Genomic DNA, 20,854 nt, shown 5'->3' on the forward strand with positions numbered 1-20,854 from the left:
TGCTGAAAAACCGTCTCTCCCAAGTCAGAAATCAGTCCGCTTTTATACTAAAAAGGGGCGGGGATGTGGTTGGTTGTTGCAAACTTCTTGCGGTATGAATTGTTTCTCCTTGGAATTCTTTGTTCTTGCAGCTGTCCACGTGGGTCAAATCATGGTGCCCCTCTAAAACCTCCAAAAAAAAAACAAAGGTGATTCTCTATTTTGCAACTTGCCATCTCTACATAAGTGCAGAAGAGTTAACATCGTGAAAGATCAGAGCCTGGAGAATAGGCTCTCCTGGAAATTTCAGGATAAAGGCAACTTTCTTTTACAAAAGGTACAGAGCTACCAAGTCTGAGCGTAGAAAACAGCAAAGGTTAAAACCAAAGGAACAGATCTAACATGCAGTCAAATTTATTCTCTTCTATTACAATTTCTTTTTCCACCTCATAAATAATTTTAGTAAGAAACATGAGCAATTTTTTTACTTTTGCTTCTTAGTAACGGATAAGTGGGCCAAATACATTTATGAGAGCAGGGATGCTGTGCGGGCATTGGGGTCACAGCAAACTCTTGTTGGGGGTGGTCGACTCTGCAACATGTCTGATGCCCCGTGGGTGTTGGTGAGGGACCCCATAACCAGAGGCTCTCTTCAGGAACCAGCATATGGGCATTGACCTCTGGAGACCTCTTTTTCAGCTGCCGGAAATTTTTTCAGATACTGTGACTGAAAAACCACTTCAGCTGGTGATAATTAGGGAATAAAGGAAGAGGAAAAGTGCTTGGACTAGATTAGAAGAGAAGGACAGAATATCAGGGAACCTGGGGGCTTGGCAGTGGGTCCTTGGGAGAGAGGGGAGCAGAGGTGGGGAGGGGCACGGCTCTGGAACCAGCTCCTGCACCTGTCCCAGGGCCCAAGTCACACAGCTTTTAATTGGCCCAGGACGCTCTCCTGTCTGGATGTCACCCTGGGCAGAACCTTGAGAATCGAAGGTAAGGGGTGGGCAGCACTCACCTAGGGGATCACTGAGGACTTCGTTCAAGTCCACGGTGCCTTTTCTGGTCATGTGTCTTCACTTGCCCTTTATCTTAGGATCTGAGGAGCAGGAGCAAGGAACGCAGGGAGACATCCAGGAAGACATCTGACTGTGTTAAGAGACGACAGTCACAGCCACACGGGGAGCGAGGACACTTGCAGCAAAGTAAAACGACTTCACAACTATTGTATCAGAGCTGCCGGTGTGAGAGAGCCTAAGCCTGTCTCAGAGTGCAGGGGACAAGCGGAAAGGAATGGTAAATTTCCACTGAGAGTTGAAATTTTGTTAAATAGCCTGCTACTGTTGCTTGTATCACTTGAATGAATGCAGGCATATTTCTATGGGCATTTATATGTTCACTCAAACTCAACAGCCACTCTTGCCCCCATCGGGGATGGGCTTTCTCAAGCCCAGTGCACCTCCTGCTTGGGTGGGCCACGCTGCGGGTCCTCGCCTGGGGCCGGGCTGCTGCAGGGCACTGAGTCCCCAAGGCACGGCCTGCGAGACACGACAGGAACACCTCTGCTCTTGACTGAGGGCCTCCGTTTCCCCCTGCAGTGTAAGAGTGCTGGTGACTGAGTTAGAAGCATGCTTCAAAGCTGTCCGTGTCCTTGCCATCCAGAAGCAGAGCCTGGGAGCTTCCGAATTTCTCCAGAATGCGGTTTACATTCATCTTCGACAAGTGAGTTTATGTCCTTTTACAAGTGGAGGAATTACTGCCGTTTTCCTGGAACTTACTCACCACTAGTCCATCTGATTTTTCTGTGCTAGGATTCAATATGGCATGCTAAAAATTCTGGAGTCAGATCTTGAAACACTGATGAAGAGGATTATTTTATTTCTATATATGATAATATTTTACTTTCAAAATTCAGTTTTCAGTTCTTTCAAAAATTTTTTGGGGGGTTGGAGAAACAACTTTGCTCTTACCATCTTTGTGACCTGTTGCTATATGCCTGTCACCTGTCTTCTGTCACTTGTGAGGTGGTTCCATTTGTGACCCTGTCCGGATTGTTCATGGTATAAAACATAAAGTCTGTAAAAGTACAGTCCCTTTTACTCCAAAGACATTCCACAAATACTACTTAAATCTGGGTGTGGTTTTAAGAAGACAGAAACATTAGAACATGTACTTGCAGGTTGCTAGTGCAAAATCCCCAAATCAATAGTCTAGCTCAACATCTAAAATCTTTCTAATCTACCTTGGATTTGTATGGATAGTTGAAGCAGTTTGCTAAGAACTCAAGACCAGGGTTAGAATACAGGCTGGTGTAGCTCAGCAGGTCCTCCCAAGCTGATGCTCTGCCAGAGGGCAGGTCCTAGGGGAGAGGGCGTGTCCTCCCCTCCCTGAGCTGACAATTTGATGGCAAAGACATTCATCAGGTGAAGAACTTGGAGTTTCTTCTAACAACAGTGGGTTTGAAATCAGTCCTAAAAGCGTGGGAGTGACAAAATCCCATTTGTCTCAAGTAGGGGAGAGTGGCTTTGGGGCCACTTGGGAGACTCGTGAGTCCAGGTGGGCAGTGTTGGTGGCTTCCACTTGAGCGGTGGGATGGTCAGCGGGTAGAAGTGAACAGATTGAAGGCATGTTTAGATGGTAAAAAGGAAAGGATGGATGATGTCTGTGAAGGTAGGATGGAGTAAGGAACAGGTTTCTGGGTGGATTAATGAGGTAAATGATGGTCCTGCTGTGCTCTGAGGAGGGAAATATGTAGAGGGAGTTCTGGGGGATAACTGATGAGTTCAGCTGTGGGTAAAGTGAAAGGATGTTAGATGTGTGGTTTGGGAGCTCAGGTGAAAGCCAGTAGTGAGTAGGGGGAGGGGAGAGAGACTTTCAAATCAGTTTGTCTTGTGAACATACAAATAAGGATGAGTAATGACACACTTAAAACCTCTATATTCTGTATTTAAAGCCCAGTAACATTTTGCTATATTGACTGCAGAGGTTCTTAAATTTTTTTAATAGAAATAAAATAAATAGAAACAAAATAGTGGAGTTAATGAACATCTTAGAGTTGACGTGTGTCCTTGTATGTATTTTGATACCTCATCTGTTTATAACCATAATCTACAAAAAGTTCGCTTGCTTAGCATAAGAGTTAAACAGAGGGACGTGACACACAGTGTTGGGGCTTGAAGCTGATCTTCTCGGGCAAATTATGTCACCTCTCTGTGCCTTAGTTGCATCTTCTGTGACTGCCCCCGGGCCCCTCATCACAGCTGATTTCCTAGACTAGATGTTGGGAGGGAGGCTGCTGAAGGGAATAAGAAGTGGCAACTTCTGGGGATATTGAAGAGAGAGACAAAAACAGATTAAAGCCGATAAACTGAGTAAAAATACCCTCGAAAGAGAAAGAATCCCGCAGTGTTTGAGCCCCTTAGTGTAAGGGAAACAAAATCAGGTTTACCCAAAGCTCTTGAGAATGTGAGTATTGTGGGTGGGTGGGTGTCATCAGAAAAGGGTTGAGAAAAGGCCTTTTCATTTCCCTAGACGTTTCCAGTAAGGATGGGGAGCAGAAGAGAAAACCCCCTGCTTCACAGTGGAAGCTGCTGTTTTGTGCAAAAGTGACCAAAGGTTGGAGACCAGTCATCAGCGGTGCTGGCAAATGAAGAGACTTCGGGATTGGGTGGGGCACTTGCTGCGACTTTCAGGTGACCTGCTGGCTGGGGGCTGTGAGGCGGGCAGTAGGTTTGCAGGGTGACCCGGGCATAAAACCTGGCTCTGAGGCTGCTGGTCTGACTAGCAAACCTGGGCACCCGCAGTCCTAATGGGGCAGCTCGGGATGTGGCCTGGGACACCTGCTGAGCTGAGGGCGAGGAGAGGGCTTCCCTGAGGGGGTGTCATGCGGAGAGTGGGAACGTGTTCCTGCAGGGGAGGAAGAGCCTCTGAGCAGGGTGCTGGATGCACAGGAAAGACCAGCCTGAGCACGGAGGCTTCTGGGAGCCAGAAGTCATACAATGGCCCGAACCGCCTTGTTCCTGCGAGACTGCAGGGAAAAGATGCTGAAAAAGTAGGCTAGGGTCAGACCCTGTGGTGTTTTATGAGTGACAGTAAAGGACTGGTCCGGCAGGCAGGAGAGAACACTGTGGGCGTCCCAGCTGGGGCGTCACGCCGGAGGGAGGAGCAGAGTTATAGACTTTGCCACTTATTAGCTGTGTGACTTTGAGCAAGATCACCCCACCTCTCTCTATATATATCTTCATCTGTAAAGTGACAGAGTGACAAGCTCGTGTCATCAGAAGGCTTAGTTTAGCTCTGATCCTCTTTGTCCAGTCCTGTCAGTGCTGCCCTGTGAGGTTCTGCAGCGGCTGCTCTTACCCTGAGATGGGAGTGCGTAGAGGGACATTGTAGTGCCCGAGGGCAGGAAAGGGTTTCTTTAAAAGCAGACATGATGCCGCCTGCATCTGCAGGCCTGCAGGCAGTTTGGTTGAAGGTCCTGCAGGGGACTTTGGAGGCCTTAGGTTGTGGAGAGTACTTTGGACGCCTTAGCTTCCTCTTAAGTCTTGTTTTCCCTTGCGGACCGGATTTGCCTTTGCAGATTGATGCTGAAGATTTGGGCTTCTAGCAAAGCTGTTTTCAGAGATGGGTATATACCTAAAATATCGTATAAAATAAAATGATTTATTTAACGTGTGGGACTTCGCAGCTGTTGGGAACAGCTCTGATGTCCTGGTCGTCACGGAGGACACCAAGGGTCAGCAGAGCGTGCGGGAGTACAGGTAGCCTTCAGTGCTGCTGCGGGTTGTTCTCCCGAGTAGAGCACTCTGCTGAGTTGACTCTTCTCTGAGTTTGGTTGCCAGATGAGCAAACAGCAAATTAATGAGTTCTGGTGGGATTGTATAATGACAGGAAGAGGAAACCGTAGTTTTTCCAGACTAAAACACGCTTTTGTTTCCTGATCCAGTGTGTTCCATTACAGAATTGATGAGTTCTGCCTATTCTGGGACTTCATTGAAATAAACGTTCAGCCTAAATGTTAAGAGTTATGTTTTATTTGGCTGGAGGACTCGAGCCGGGATGGCAACCTCTCAGATCACTCTGAGGGACTGCTCCCAAGAGGTAGGGGAGGAGCTAGGATATATAGAAGTTTTACAAGAAAGACCAGGTTGTTGGAACAATAAAATATTGCTTGTTATCTAAAGAAAACCAGATATCTCAAGATCAAGTATTTAGTGCTTTTCTATGTATGGGAGGAAGCAAACATTTGTGTCATTGAATTCATCGCTTTGGCAGGTACCTAGGTATCTAGGGCCAGTATCCTGTCCTTTCTTACTCTGAGTCCGCTCAGAGGGCACCACTGTGAGTGGCTGAGAGGCTGGGCTGCAGGCATGCACTCGCTGGGGGGTGGCAGCAGCCGCTGATGACTTGGTTTCAGCATTCTTTGTTTACTGACATGGTTGCAGTATTTTCATTCACATTGTAGTATTTTCGTTCACGTACTGATTATGGATAATCTGCAACCTTGGAAAGCAACCGAGATGGAATTACTGCAGGTACCTTCTACTTTAATAAGCCATGTGCAAACATAAACATGGAGGAAGCATACATTTGGATTTGGTGGTGTAGTGAAGGGTTTCTGCACATTACAGGAGAAAGCAATGCAGAATTCCTTAAGTCCACCTTTCTTTTCTGTAGTGGTTTCTGAGAACCGTTTATGGTAATTAACCAACATTGACAAATGGTGGCACACATTGCATTTAAGAGCTGGCCGGCTGCAAACTTGTGTATTGGACAGGTGGAATTCATAGGCAAGTGGTCAGGTGGATGGGAGAGAGATGGAGCATAAGCCTGGGCCCAGATTCCAGTTTAAATCGCCATTTCCTCACCATACGGCCTTGGAATAGAATGTAACCTCTCTTAACCTGTTGGTGAATCTGTGAAATGGGCATGATAATATTCGTTTCTTCTTGGGATTGTTTTAAGTTCTAAAGAGTATTGTAGCACACATGAAGCACTTAGCAGTGTTCACTGTGTGTGGCCGCCCCGCTTGGCGTATGTCAGAGCCGTAAAGGCAGCATTTGTCTGTTGAGGATGCACTGGTAGCCCCTTGAATATGTTGTGAATTTGTTGATTTCCTTTAATCTTGGTAACTCTGTGTGCCATGGGCAGTTATTTTCTTGGACAGATGAGGAATCTCAGGGTAAAGAAGACTGTGTAATTTGCCCAAAGTCAGACCATAATTTTGGGTGCATGGGCCTCGGTTCAGCATGGGCCCCAGGGCCTTCTGCCCTCTCCGTTCAGCACCAGAGCCAGATGTGTGGTCGGCTGTTTCCCAGCTCAGAATATCGGGCAGGCCGCAAGACACACCTGGCCCTGCGCTGCTTGAGCAAAACTCCGGAGGAGAGGAAGTTACAAAAGGGATAAACATAAAAACAAATGACAGCAAACTGTGATCAGCACTGAGAAGGAAAGGAACACGCCTCACAATGCAGAGCTGCGAGCTTTCCCTTCGGGGCTGCTCTGGGGGCGTTCATCTCAGCTAAACAAACTCTGCTGCTGCACCAAGGCAGGAAGGCAGGGAGCGTGTGGCCACGTAGACAGGGCCTTGTTAATCATACTCATTCCCCATTAAGCTGCAGCTGTCACGGGCACTTACCTAGTAAACAGATGTCTTCCATTATCATCATGCACTTTTCTTGGTAGTTTTATTGCCCCACCTTTGAGATGAGGTCATTGAAGCTGGGGAGTTTGCTGCATGCCTGTGATCACCATGGAAATACCCCCACTGGTCTTTCAACCTAGACTGGTGTGGCTGTCATGTCCCAGCCCTGTGAATGGCATCATGTTGCCTCTCCCAAGCGGCCCAAATGACTGACATTGATATTCTTAATTCATAGGAAATGGTATGTGACAATAGGAGAAAAAGATATTAAGAAATTGTTTGGAAAACTAGAACAAAATCCAAATCTTCCCCAGCTGGGGGAGCGTACCCTGTGTCACTCACCCCACTCACTGCGTGTCACCTCCTCCCAGCCGACTCCACATTCAGAAGCCACTCTGAGTCTTTGAAGAACATTTTCCCTCATGACACCCTTGACTAGGACCTGCGACCTCTGTGTCCCTGGTTAACTCTCCCTTGAAAGCCATTTAAATTTCTTGCAGGCTCCTCCGCTCAGATGTAAGAATATCCTCTTTCAACTTCTTGATGCAGCTCCTTAATGAAGATCTTTTGAAGGAAACTTAGTCAAAACCTGGGAGGTATGCACACAGTGACTGCAACCTCAGCACTTTATGAAGTTCAGAATCAGATTTGTGGGTGACTCAGGAAAGGCTTTTTTATGGTAACAAGGGGAAAGTGAAAGGATGCAGGCTGTGTGAGACTGAAACATCTCAGTCCCAGCCAGCAAGGCACCTGCGTTCAGGGTGTGTGGGGAGTGCAGAGTTCTCACAAAGAAAGAAGTGTTGGGATGGGAGGGAGGACAGTTAGGTACTTTACTGTGGAGGGAAAAAGTGGGTTAAGCATTTCCTGATTGAACAAGAGGATTGTGACATGATGTGCTTGTATTTTGGAGAGAAGGGTTTTGTGGGGACAGGCCTAGGGAGAACGCTCTGTGGCTGGGGAGTCAGCACAACAGAGAAACACAGAGAACCGGGCAGACCCCAAGGCCCCTGCTGGGGAAGAGTTTGCCCGCCAATTCGAGCCCTGGGGGCGTCTTCTGTCCCTTAGCTGGGGCCTCAGAGCTACCTTCACAACCCAGTCCTGTTGATACAAGGAAAAAAACGTGAGGCATGAGAAGGGCTGTGTCCCAGAATTTGGTTGAGCCCCTGAGATGTGTCCCACCAGATTTTGTTCCTTGGCTTCGTGCAGTAAAGTATTCAAGAGCAAGCCAGTGTTGAGAAAAGGTAGATTTATTCACAGAGACACATTGAAAGACAAGAGAAAGGCCACGAGGTGTGGGGTTTTGGTGCTCAGATTAAAAGTAGGTACACACTCCACAGAGTGTGGGCTTTCTCCGAAGAGCGAGAGAGAGGGGTGACCGCGAGGTGGCGCTGTGTTGCTCGTTTTCTTGGGCTTGGTGGTTTCATTTGCTAATATGTAGAAGGACCAGCCTAAGGGCAAGGGGCTGGGATTCCCAGGGAGTTGGCCATTTCCCACCCTTTGACTTTTTGTGGCTAGCCTTGGGACTGCCATGGTACCTTGGGGCATGTTATTCACCATGTTACTATTACAATGGGTGTATAATGAAGCTCAAGCTCTGCTAGAAGTTAAATCTCTTCATCCTGAGCCTCAAGGCCTACTGGGGGTTGAATCCTTCACCATTTTGATGTTAATTGCTGTGGCCTTCCTTGAATGGCTGTGCTCTGCCCCTTCCATCCTGTCTCACTGTGATGACACAGAGAGAGCAAAGGCCGGGCCCTGCCTATGCTCCTGCATTTAACAGCGGGAAGTGTGGAGTGGGCTTATGATGACTCTGAGTGGTGAGAAGGATGTTTCAGATTTTGCCACGTGAGACATGGGGACCTGCCAGCAGCCATCACAGATTTATCTCAAGGGCATTATCGCTTGTGTTGTTACGGAAAGAACAGGCCAGCCAAGAAACAAGCACTGAGATTTATTACGCTGGCGGGCTCAGAGGGGCTCCTGTTCCGAAGCTCTGAGCACCTCCAAGACCTGCACATGAGGTTCTATAGGGTTAATTACAAGTAAGGGGCTATTAGCCAATAAGGCTCAAACAACAAAAAGCAAGGAATCAGTACACTGAAGCTTATGAATTTGGAACAGATCACGTTATTGACAATTGTTGACCTTGGATTTACGAGTTATCTTATTAGCCCAGTAAACTGACACTAAACTTCAGATTTACGAGTTAGCCCAGCAATACTTAGATCAGTAAACCGACACTTATCACACTTAGATTTGTGACTTAGCTCGTTAGCCCAGCTGGGCTTTTCCTTCACAGTGTCACTCATCTTTTCTATATTACTTTTTTTTTTTTAAGTACTTAATCCAAATTTAATATCAGGTTTTTTTGGAAAGAAATTTCTCTTTTTCTTTTCTTTGGGACTCTTTTTGGGGGGTAGGTAATTAGGTGTATTTATCTGTTAGTGGAGGCCCTGGGGCTTGAACCCGGGACCCCGTGCACGCTAAGAACACGCTCTACCACCCCAACCATGATCTTTTCTTTTTGCTTTAGCTGCCAAGAATCTTACAGCTGAATTTCTACTCGGCCTTTAACACTTGCCCTGACTCCAGGGAATCCATTTTTATGAATTTACCTCCCCCTGGTTTCATTTAAGTATTGAATCTCCAATTTCTCTTCACTCTCAATTTTGCCTTTTTGTTGTTATGGTTGTTAAGGTGTATTTAAAAAAAATTGTTTAATTTCTCTTTTAGCAGGAGGCTGAAAGTAAATAAATATGTAAACAAACAGCACACTTAAATGCTTTTATACATTGTAAGCTGTTTAGTAGTTACTTAAAACCCGAATTGAATATTAAAGTGATAACATTTTTAAATTATTTTTTAATTTTTTACAAAGTTATAGCTGATTTAAAATGATATGTTTCAGGTGTACAATAGATGCTCCATTTATAGTTACTGTAAACATTGGCTGTATTCCCTGTGTTGTAAGATACATCCCTGTAGCGTGTTTACATTACATGTTGCAGTTTGTATAAGAAAGTTGGGTAACGCAGAGTCTGGGGCATGGCTGTGTCTGACCCAGGGTCACGCTCACCCTGCCTGTCAGAGCCCAGGCCCTCACTCCTGTCTGCAGGGCAGCGAGTGGAGGCAGCCCTCATCAGCGCTGGCACCACCCTCTGAGCGGCAGTGACAGCAGTGTCTGTGTGTGGACGTGCAAAGTGTTTTTCCAGGAGCTTTACATGCATTTCTGCATTTAATAATTAAAGCCCTCCTGTGAGGAAGCGTTTTATGATTTTAATGAATAATACATTTTATTTTGATATTGATAGACTTCAAACCTCCGGAAAATTTACAGAAGTAGTACAGTAAACACTTAGATATAGTTCACCTTAAAGGGCACTATTTGTCCTTTTGTGTCTGGCTTATTTTAGCATAAAGTTTCAAGGTTCATCCATATTGTAGCCTGAGTCAGTACTTTATTCTTTTGGTTTCAAAATATCCTTTTTCTTTTTTTTCGTTTTTGGTCTATTTAAAAATATTTTCATTGAAGTCTAGTCAGTTTATAATGTTGTGTCAGTTTCTTGTGTACAGCACAACAATTCAGTTAAATAGGAACATACCTGTATTCATTTTCATATTCTTTTTAAACATAAGTTACTATAAGATATTAAATATATTCTCCGGTGCTATACAGTGTAAACTTGCGGTTTATTCTATACATACTCAGTATCTGCAAATCTTGAACTCCCAATATATTCCTTCCCACACCCTCTCCCCTCTGGTAACCATAGTTTGGTTTCTATGTCTCTGTGTCTGTTTCTGTTCTGTAGATAAGTTTATCTTTTTGTGTCTTTGTTTTTTTGATTTTTTTTTTTTTTAAGATTCCACATGTGAGCGATCTCATATGGTATTTTTCTTTCTCTTTCTGGCTTATTTTTCTTAGAATGACATTCTCCAGGTCCATTCATGTTGCTGCAAATGGCATTATATTTTTATTATTTTATGGCTGAATAGTAGTCTATTGGAGAAATATACTACAGTCTCTTTATCCAGTCATCTTTCAGTGGACATTTAGGTTGTTTCCATGTCTTGCTATTGTAAATAGTGCTGCTGTGAACATTGGGGTGAAAGTGTCTTTTTGAGTTAGGGTTCCTTCTGGATATATGTCCAGGAGTGGGATTGCTGGGTCATATGGGAGGTCAATTTTTTGTCTTTTGAGGAACCTCTATACAGTTTTCCACAATGGCTCCACCAAACTGCATTCCCACCACAGTGTAGGAGGGTTCCCAATTCTCCGCAGCCTCTCCAGCATTTATCTGTGAACTTCTGAATGATGGCTATTCGGACTGGTGAGAGGTGAGACTTGATTGCAGTTTTGGTTTGCATTCCTCTGATAATGATATTGAGTATTTTTTTCATGTGCCTATTGGCCATTTGTAAGTCTTCATTGGAGAAAAGTTTCTTTAGGACTTCTGCCCATTTTTGAATTGAATTGTTTGTTTTTCTTTCTTATTAAGTGCAAAAGCTGTTTACATATTCTGGGAATTAAGCCCTTGTCAGTTTCATTTATTGCAACTGTTTTCTCCCATTCCATAGATTGTCTTTTTGTTTTGCTTTTTGTTTCCTTTTCTGTGCAAAAGCTTGTAAGTTTAATTAGATCCTACTTGTATTATTTTGCTTGTATTTCTATTGCTTGAGTAGACTGCTCTAGGAAAACATTGTTGAGATGTATGTCAGATGTTTTGCCTATGTTTTCTTCTAAGAGGTTTATAGTGTCTTGTCTACATGTTTAAGTCTTTAAGCCATTTTTAATTTATTTTTGTGTATGCTGTGAGGGAGTAGCCTAACTTCATTGATTTACATGCAGCTGTCCAGTTTTCCCTACCCCATTTTCTGAAGAGGCTGTCTTTACTCCATTGTATGTTCTCATCTCCTTTGTCAAAGATTCAATGACCAAAAGTTTGTGGGACTATTCTTGGTAATTTTGTTTATCCGTTCATTGATGGATGGATATTGTTTGTAACCTTTGGCTACTCTGAATGATACTGCCATGAATATTGATGTGCAAGTTTTGTGAGAATATATTTTCATTCTGTTGGCTGTACAGTTGGCCCGCCATATCTGTAGTTTCCACTTCATGGATCCAGATGGCTGATTGTAAAGGGACTCGAACATCCTTGGATGATGGTATCCAGGGTGGGGTTTTCCTGAAACAAAATCCCGAGGATACTGAGGGATGACTATGTAGGAGTGGAATTGCTGTGCCATATAATTATAACCTTTTGAGGAAACACCAGGCTTTTCCAAAGAAGCTGTATCATTGCCCCTTTCCGACGGCTGCGTATTGAGGGTTCCCATTACTCTGCCTCCTGACCGACACTTGTTATTGTCCATGTTTTGATTATAACCATCCTAGTGAGTGTAAAATCAGATCTCATTTTGATGTTGATTTCTCTAGTGATGCTGAGCATCTTTTCTTATGCTTATTGGCCAAATTTATATCTATTTAAATACTTGGCATATTTAAAAATTGGGTCGATTTTCTTTGTATTGGTCACTTGTAAGCATTTGTTTTATATCCTGGATACTAGTCTCTTATTAGATATATGCTTTGCAAAATTTTTCTCCTATTCTGCAGATTGTCGTTTCACTTTACTTTTTTTAAACATTAAAAGAATTTCTTTCTAGGGGAGGTAATTAGATTTATTCATTTTATTTTTCTTGCTAAGGACGCACTCTATCACTTGAGCTACCCCCTTCCCCTTTCATTTCACTTTCTTGATGATGTCCTTTGTAACAAATGGTTTTAATTTTGATGAAGTCCATTTTATCTTTCTTTTTTTTCACTTGTGCTCTTGGTATTGTATCTAGGAAACCATAGCCTATCCTAGGACCACAAAGATTTAAACTATGTCTTCTTTTAGAAAGTTTATACATTTAGATTTTACATTTCCGTCTGTGATCCATTTTGAATTAATATTTTATTTGTTAAATAAAATACGGGGGTCCAGATTCCAGATTCAGTCTTTTGCCTTCAGATACCCAGGTGTCTCTGCACCATTTGTTGAATAGACTACTCTTTCAATGGAGTGTTGTTGGCACATTTCTGGAAAAATGACTGTAAATGTAACTTTCCCCCCTGGATTTTTTATTGTGTCTCATAGATTTATGCATCCAAACTTATGCCAGTACCATAATGACTTGAGTACTATAGATTTGTAGTAACCTTTGAGTGAGTCCTCCAAATTTGCTCTTCTTTTTCAAGATTATTTTGGCTGACCTGTGTCCCTTGCGCTTCCATATGAATTTTGGCATCAGTTTTTCAATTTTTGCAAAGAAGTCAGCTGGAATTTTGATAGGGATTCCATTAAATTTGTAGATCACTTTGGGGAGTCTTAACATTTTTAACAATATTGTCTACCATTCCATGAACATGGGATGCCTTCCATATATGTAGATCTTTTAATTCTTTTGGTGATACTTCAAAATGTTCAATGGGCAAATCTTGTAAAATTTTGTTAAATGTATCTCTCATTTTATTTTCAATGCTGTTGTAATTGGAAAGGCTGAGCTTCCTAAGGGTGGGACTATATATCAATTTATTTATTTCTAGGATTCCTACACAGCAAATACCCTAGATTTATATTTGCTACATTAACCTATCCACAATTCTTCCCACCCCCGTGTCATAGGAAACCAAGACCCAGGTTAAGCTACCTGAACACCTATGTGGAAGTGAGAAGTGAGACCCTTGGGTGGGGCTTTGTGCAGATGATACTGAGAGCTTATTCAGGATGGCTTCATCTTAATTTCTTTTAAACAATCCTCTCAGTGTATATAGTCAGATACATTAAGAAAATGCCCTTTCGAAGTGTGGAGGAGCTAAGACTATAATTTTCAAATAATTTCTAGTGAGAGTGTTGTACTTGAAACTAATTTGCATCAATCTTTGAAGATTTATGTTTCAGGAGCTTTGACTATATAATACCTGTCTTTATTCAATAACTACAACTAAATGCTCAAACAACATGTACGAGTTTGAGCAAACTGCCCCCGCCCCGTAGTGCTGGTTGGCTGCAACTGTAACTGGAGTCAAGGTTTACCTATCCCAGTACGCTTGAGCGGATCTGCTCAAAGGGGTTCGTCCAATAGTTTGTCGGTACTCTTTTGGACAAAGCCATAAAGCATTGATTTAAGGTTGCTGGAATGCATTATATTCTTATTAATATTAAGTAAACACATATTGAGTGCTTACTGTATGTTGGGAATTGTCCCTCAGCCTCACATGAATATTATTTCGCTTAAAACTTCTCATATTTCCTTGTTATACACACTTTACAGATAAGGAGTCTGAGGATTAGATCTTCTCTCTTTTGGGGGGAGCTCATTATCAATGATGGGAATTTGTAAGGAAAAAGATATTGATTCATCCAGAGAAAACAATTTTCTGAGAGTCAGCACTGAAGAGGGTGATCATTGTTTGAGTTACACGAGCCCCGGGTTGTACGGAGACAGCATCCCTGTCCTGGACACTGCACATGTAGCGCTGTGTGGTGGGTGAGGCGGCGCGGCCGTGTAGGGAACGCGGATGACGGGCCATTGGGCTGTGCTCAGGCCTGGGAGGCTTTCTCCTAAGGGAAGTGGAACGTCATTGTCAGATTTTAAGTAGGGGAGAGGGGTGCTCTCGTAGATCACTTTTGTCTTGTAGAATGCTTAGAAACATTTAGAAGGCTCGGCAGGAGGTGATGTGATGAGTCTGAGTAGGGTGGCTGTGAGGTGTAGCAGTGTTCAATTTTCAAGTGATTTTCAGTCCCCGGTTTGTGGCTCATTAGCCGTGTCACTTTGGATGACACGCTCAAGGAAGTGAAACAATTTATCTTATTAATTGAAGCAGTGATATACCGACTTCCCAGGACTTCTGTGGAGATCCAGTGAGATAACGTGTGCACAATGTGCAGCGTGGTCCCCAGCACAGAGTCAGTGCTGAGGGAGTGCCAGTGAGAATCTGGTAGGTGAGGTGTGGGTGGTGGGACTCGTTGACTGAGGAAATTGGGCCCAGAAGGAGGGGTCCAGTCACATCTATGAGTGATGGGACTGAGCTGGGAGAGGCAGAGAGACCTTGCCCCCGACAATGGGCCCTGGGCAGGACGGCTATGGGAGGAGCACCGTGAAATCAGCTATTTGCAGGTGGAGTTGGAGGTGCCCTTGAAACATCTAAGTGCAGTGCCACAATCATAGAGGAGGTCTAGGACCGGGCTGTGCATTTTCCTATAATCTCAAACCCTGAGGACCCCGAGGTATTGATCATTGAACATGAAGACATACTTACAGGACAAGTGAATAGTAGTATCATCTCTGTCATCAAAGCTCACGTCTCTTTATTCATCACTCACTTTGCTAATTGGGTACTTACACAGCTCACTTCACCGTCCTTACCTGGGCTCAGGCTCCAAAGAAAGGATCTTGTGTGTCTTCCTCTTTTCCAGAAGAAAACACATTTAGCTGGTAGACTTCTCTACCTCGCCAGACTTAGAATTTTAGTTTGTTGATTTAATTCTGTTTTCTGTTGACCGTCTCCTGACAGGAGAGACATTTTACCTCATGGTCAGGTTTCAATTAGCTGTTACTGAGAATTGCTGATCTGATCCATAGTGTATGTTTTCTATTAACTTTCTAGAGTACTTATCATTTTTCTGTCTTTGCCCTTTAATTTTGTTTCCTCTTCAATGTTCTATCCTATTTGGGGCCTTATTTTATTTTTTAATTAAAAATGTCTGTTAGCAGTTAAGAAAACCAAAGCAAAGGAAAAATGCCCATGATAGCTAGATTTAGAAAATATCTAGTGTGTTTTCTGTCTCGGCAATGGAGGGTTCTAGAAACTCTTGAAAACCTTCATTACATAAGTTCCTTAAAATGCTGATTAAGAAATAAGACCTTCCTTCCTCATCTTTCAAGCTGCACAGCTAATTGTCAAGAAAGTGAGGGGAAATCCTCAGAAGCCAAGTCAAACCAGAAAGCAAGGATTCTGGGAGATACGTGAGCCTTAGAAGCCCTGGGGGGCCAGTTAGCTCCTGAACTGAGTTTCAGTTGCCTTGACAGGAGGGCAGGAGGTGAGCCCCAGGCCTCTCACACTGGGAGTTGGGTGGCTGTTCTTATGTAAGTCCAAGCACATCCTGAATCCTGCTTTATAAAAGGGTGAATTAGAAAGAAAAGTAAAAAAGCATTCCTCAAGGCAAGGAAGTAAGGAAAGTCAATGTTTTTGGAAGCGGGGAAAAATAACATATCCAATGTAAGTATTTAGTTTAAATCTGTTCTGGCATGAGAGTGACAACAAACTCCTGGCAGAAAATCACAGCTCCTCCCGGAAAGAGAAGTTGTGTTTTGAATGAATCAGTGGGCAGCCATTCCAAAAAAGGTCTCCAGAGTCTTCTGGATCAAGATACTGGACCCAAACACCTCCCTTCCATGGTCTCATTTAAATAACCAGAAAGGTTTTAAAGGAAAGAAGCCATAATCATAGTTCTATTTATTGACATTAATATATGCTAGGAATTCAGAGGTGACTATGGAGTTGTCTCCTCTTTAATGGAACTTACTTTCTATTTGACATAGTTGGGGAACTTGGTGGAGGGTGGTGTTAGTCTGTTGCAATTATCCAGGAGAGGAGATTAAGAAAACAGTGAAGGGTGGGTTCCGTTTTTAGTTGAGGACTGTCCTGTTCAGTTGGTTTGTAATTGCAGACTCGTTGAGTTGTCACTGGAGGGAATTGATCTTATGGAATTTGGGCTTAACTCAGGCCTCTTCAGAATGGACAAGTGAACCTGGAGAAAGACAGTCAAATCTGTGCAGACATTAAAGTCCACTTGAACATGCTCCATCCCTGAGCCAAAGATAGGACAAGTAGGCAGCACTTCTTGAGGAAAGAGGAGTGGTTTTTAAGGTTCTCCAAGAATGAATCCCAGGGAACCGGGATGGCCAGTTGTCAAACTGTGACTTTGCTCTTTGGACGGTGTACCCACCGAGGTTATTGGCCGTTTATAGGTTTCCATTTCTCCTTAGTGCATGACAGGTGATGAGGACGTGGGCATACACTTTTGACACCTTGTTGAAGTGACTGGGTACCTGCCTAGAAGCGCGGGCACAGCTATGGCTGCGCCATACATCTTGCCGCCCATCCCGCTCCCCGGCTCCGTGATCACGGCAGAGTGGCTCCTTGATGACCTGACCGTCTCCTCTGTGACATCGTAACCCAACAAAATACCGGAGTGTATTAGCTTGGCTTTGTTCTTTTCCATCCTTCCCTTCGAATGATGATGACTGATAATGGACCCAGTTACGTTTGCAGATGATTTACACGTAGGGCTTTTAGTACAAACCTTGTAATACCCACTGTGTGATCTAGAGAAGAAAGTTACATTCTTTCCAAATTGTTTTGATGCACTTATGTGGGAAAATGATGTACGTTTGAATATGTATTTCCTCTCTGAATCATCATGGATCGAGATGAATATTTGTAGACATGGAATGAGTTTTCTGTATTTGAACTGTATGGTCCCCTAAATTCTCCCCAGCTTTTTAAAGTCATCACTGGAGTGCTACCTCCAGAGTGTCCCAAACCATCCACCACTGCCTGTTCTTCGGACACTGTGAGTTTCCAAGTTGGAGAAGGCTGCTGGCTGTTGAGGCATTCTCTGGCACATTTCTGGCTGGCTGATGTGAACTTAGCACACAAGACTTGGCAGAAAGTATCTAACCATGGTCACGTCCATTTCTGGAACACTTATGGAGGATTTTACACCTATGCTAGTGGCATACGTTATTTCATTTAGTTTTCCCAACAATCATAATTAGATTTTATCACCTGTATTAATAAGGAAACTGTCAAAGCGAGTGATGTGCAGACTTTGGACTGGAACACAGGTCTTTCTGATCCCTGTCTCTGTTCCCTCCCCAGCCTATCCTTCCAAATGGCCAGGAGACTCTTCCTCAGTCTTGAGTTTCCCGCTGATGTTACCACTCTCTTTGTTTCTGGAGAGGAAAACAAGTCTAAAGTTACTTTTCAGTTGGAAATGGAATGGAGAGTTAACGTTGGAAGCCGGGAGAGTCTGTCCTGTGATGAAGCGGTCTCCGAGCCACTTCCATTGGGACGTCACGTCACTGTCTGGGCCCCTTGCTCAGCTTGTGCACAGGTGATAAGCCAGATGTGCCGAGCAGTCCTCCCGGACAGGGCAGTGTGTTGGAAATGAGTTTGGGGATTTGGTTTCATTACATAGGTTCCTGAGGGCCTTGGCCTGGCACTTCAAGTGGGACCACTCCCTGTCCCACAGACTCGTGCTCTGGGCCCGTGCAGACCTGACGTGGCCTCAGCCTGAGGCTCAGGGCCCGTGGTGATGAGGAGCATTTTAGTCCAGGGTCTGCCAGAGGCTCTGACACTTCTGGGCCGTGGGAATTTGTCCAGGATGATAATAATTCCTCCCCGAGTTTCAGATTTCCTTGCCTGTGAGCCGGGGTAGTAATAGTTTCTGAAATGATTGTAATGATTCAGTAACGGGCACAGCGTGTGCTGGCAGGTAGCTGGTGTTTAAGGAGCAGAAGTCGCAGACACTCTGTCAGCCTCTCACTGTGTGCCCTGTGCTTTGAGAGGTTGTGTGTTTGGTGAAAGTCCCGCCCAAACCCTAGGGTCTAGATGAACTGTTGTTCCTTTACTTTCCCGTCCTTTTCCTCTTTCCCATCTCTGTGTCCATGTTTAGGTAGCAGATTCCTCTGTTTCAGGGAATACGGACCTTTCTAGTAAAAGGAGAGGCGGAACTCGGAAAGGTGGGGCCCAGAGGGGGTCTGGAGCGTCTGCACAGCGCTGCTTCCCTGCATTACTGCATCCGGTCCCATCAGTGCATGAAGTCAGCCTTCCTCTTCCTTCCTGTGTCGTTGGGTCTCTGTTTTAAGGGAAAAATTTTTACGGGTCTTTTTTCAATTAAATGTTTCGTTCAGATGTTTGTTGCTTTTCTCCCTGTGCTTCAGAATTCCTAGGAGAGAATTCAGCAGTGCAGCATCCTCTCCGAGCTCTATGATTTGATCGGCTTCCACCGCAAGTCCGCCTTCTTCAAGCGGGTGGCCCCCGTGCAGCGCGCGGCCCCCGGCATCCCGGAGCCTGGCGGGAAAGCCTGCTACCGACTCCTTCTGCAGACGCTTCCTGGCTACAGTCTGTCGCTGGATCTGCAGGACTTCAGCAAAGGTGTTGGAACTAAAACATTGCTTCAGTCCCATTAACCATGCCTGGTTTGGGCCCTGCTGTCCTGTCTCATCAGGGTGAATTCTGATTCGTTTAGAACAGGGCTCAGCAGACTTTTTCTGTCAAGGGCTTGGGTGTAAGTATTTCAGGGTCTACAAACCTCCTGATGTCTGGTGCAGCTGCTCAGCTCTGCTGTTCAGACTCCAGAGCAGCCGGACATTCCACACACCCACAGAGCGTTATTAACAGCGGTGGCTGGGGCTGGAATCAGTGTATGAACTGCAGTTTGTCCCCACAGCCTCCTCACTATTGACGCCTGCACCAGAGCGTGCATTTGTGACAATGGGTGAACCTGCACTGACACGTCATCATCACCCAGAGCCCAGACTTGACACTAGGATTTACACTTGGTGGTGTGCACTCTGTGGGTTTGGACAGATGTGCAATGACATGTGTCCACCGTCACAGCATCATACAGAGTAGTCTGTCTTAGTGAACTTAAAATGCTCCGTGCTGCACCTCATTCATTGCTCCTTCCCCTCTAGCCTCTGACAGCCACTGATCTTTTCGTCTCTGTGGTTTTCCCTTTCCCAGAACACCATACAGTTGGAATCAGACAGTTGCGGAACCTTCCCAGATTGGCTTCTTTCACTTAGTAATATGCATTTAAGGTTCCTCTATGTCTTTCCATGCCTTGATAACTCATTTCATTTTAGCACCAAATAATAGTCCATTTTCTGGCTGGACCACAGTTTATCCATTCACCTACTGAAGAACAGCTTAGTTGCTTCTGAGTTCTGGTGATTATGAATAAAGCTGCTATTAACATCTGTATGCAGTTTTGTGTGTGGACATAAGTTTCCATTTCGTCGAGTAAACACCAAGGAGCACAGTAGCCGGATCATATGTTAGGAGTATGTTTAGTTTTGTAAAAAATTGCCAGACCGTCTTCCAAAGTATCTGGGCCATTTTACATTCCCACCAGCAATGCATGAGAATTCCTGACGCTCCACATCCTCACCAGCATTCGGTGCTGTCAGTGTTCTGCGTTTTGGCAGTTCTGACAGGTGAGCAGTGGTACCTCGCTGTTTCAGTCTGCATCCCCTTGATGACAGATGCTGTGGAGCATCTTTCCATAGACTTCTTTGGCATCTAGATTTCTTCTTTGATGAGGTCTGTGTTCAGGCATTTTGCTCATTTTTTAATCAGGTTGTTCATCCTTCTGTTTGAGTTTAAAAAGGTTTTGGTATATTCTGGATATCAGCCCTTTATCAATGTGTCCCTGCCCTTCACCTGCAGCACCGGAGTTGTCCTTTGGGTCTCAGTGGAGTGTCAGCTCTTCAAAGAGTTTTCCTGTCTTCCCTCAGCCTAAATACTGTCTTTGTATTTTTCACTTTCATTGACTCATTTTGTTCTTTTTAAATAGCATTTCCCATAATTTGTAAGTACATTAAAAAAAAGGGCAATGATTGAACACCACCTCCCCCACCAGGCTGTGTGCCCTGTGAGAGCAGAGGCCCTGTCCCCACTCACCGTTTCCCATGACAGCACATGGCACATGTCCATGTAAAAGTGTGTAACTTGGGGCCAAACCTGATGAGCAGCTATGATGACATATTTTGGCTACCATTTATTGAGTAGACTTTGTTTCTGATGTTAATTATTAAATCACATGAATGAAACTTGTTTGTTTTGAAAAATAAAACAACAAAGCACACCTCCATTTGATTGGTACTTTCTACTTAGCCTTCTGACCCAGGAGGGGATGTTCACCATCATCTTGTGGAGGAGGTTGGGGAGGTAAAGTAAGAGAGTGAGATCAAATAAAGAAAAAATGATAACTATCAGTTGGCTTTATTTTCACTAAGACATAAAAGTTACTTTAAACCCTATCTCAGCTGTTGTTCTGTTGTTTTAAACATTTCTCATAGAATTAAATGGAAGCCCACTAAACCCTGAAAGGGAAATTGTGTGCTCAGGTCCTGAAAAGTGTTTATGTCTATTTCTTTAAATGCACATTTTCC

The 20,854-nt window shown here is 44.2% G+C and overlaps 1 long non-coding RNA gene across 1 annotated transcript; it reads left to right on the plus strand.

The window, feature by feature from the left end:
• Positions 1 to 417: 417 nt before the first annotated feature.
• On the plus strand, positions 418 to 20,547 carry LOC141579010 (uncharacterized). The gene is made up of 3 exons (XR_012509894.1): positions 418 to 1,272; positions 1,575 to 1,698; positions 18,620 to 20,547. It is a non-coding gene; the product is annotated as an uncharacterized LOC141579010 (long non-coding RNA).
• The last annotated feature ends 307 nt before the right edge of the window (positions 20,548 to 20,854 follow it).

The sequence above is a fragment of the Camelus bactrianus genome, chromosome 11, assembly GCF_048773025.1.
Source record: "Camelus bactrianus isolate YW-2024 breed Bactrian camel chromosome 11, ASM4877302v1, whole genome shotgun sequence".
Taxonomy (NCBI): domain Eukaryota; kingdom Metazoa; phylum Chordata; class Mammalia; order Artiodactyla; family Camelidae; genus Camelus; species Camelus bactrianus.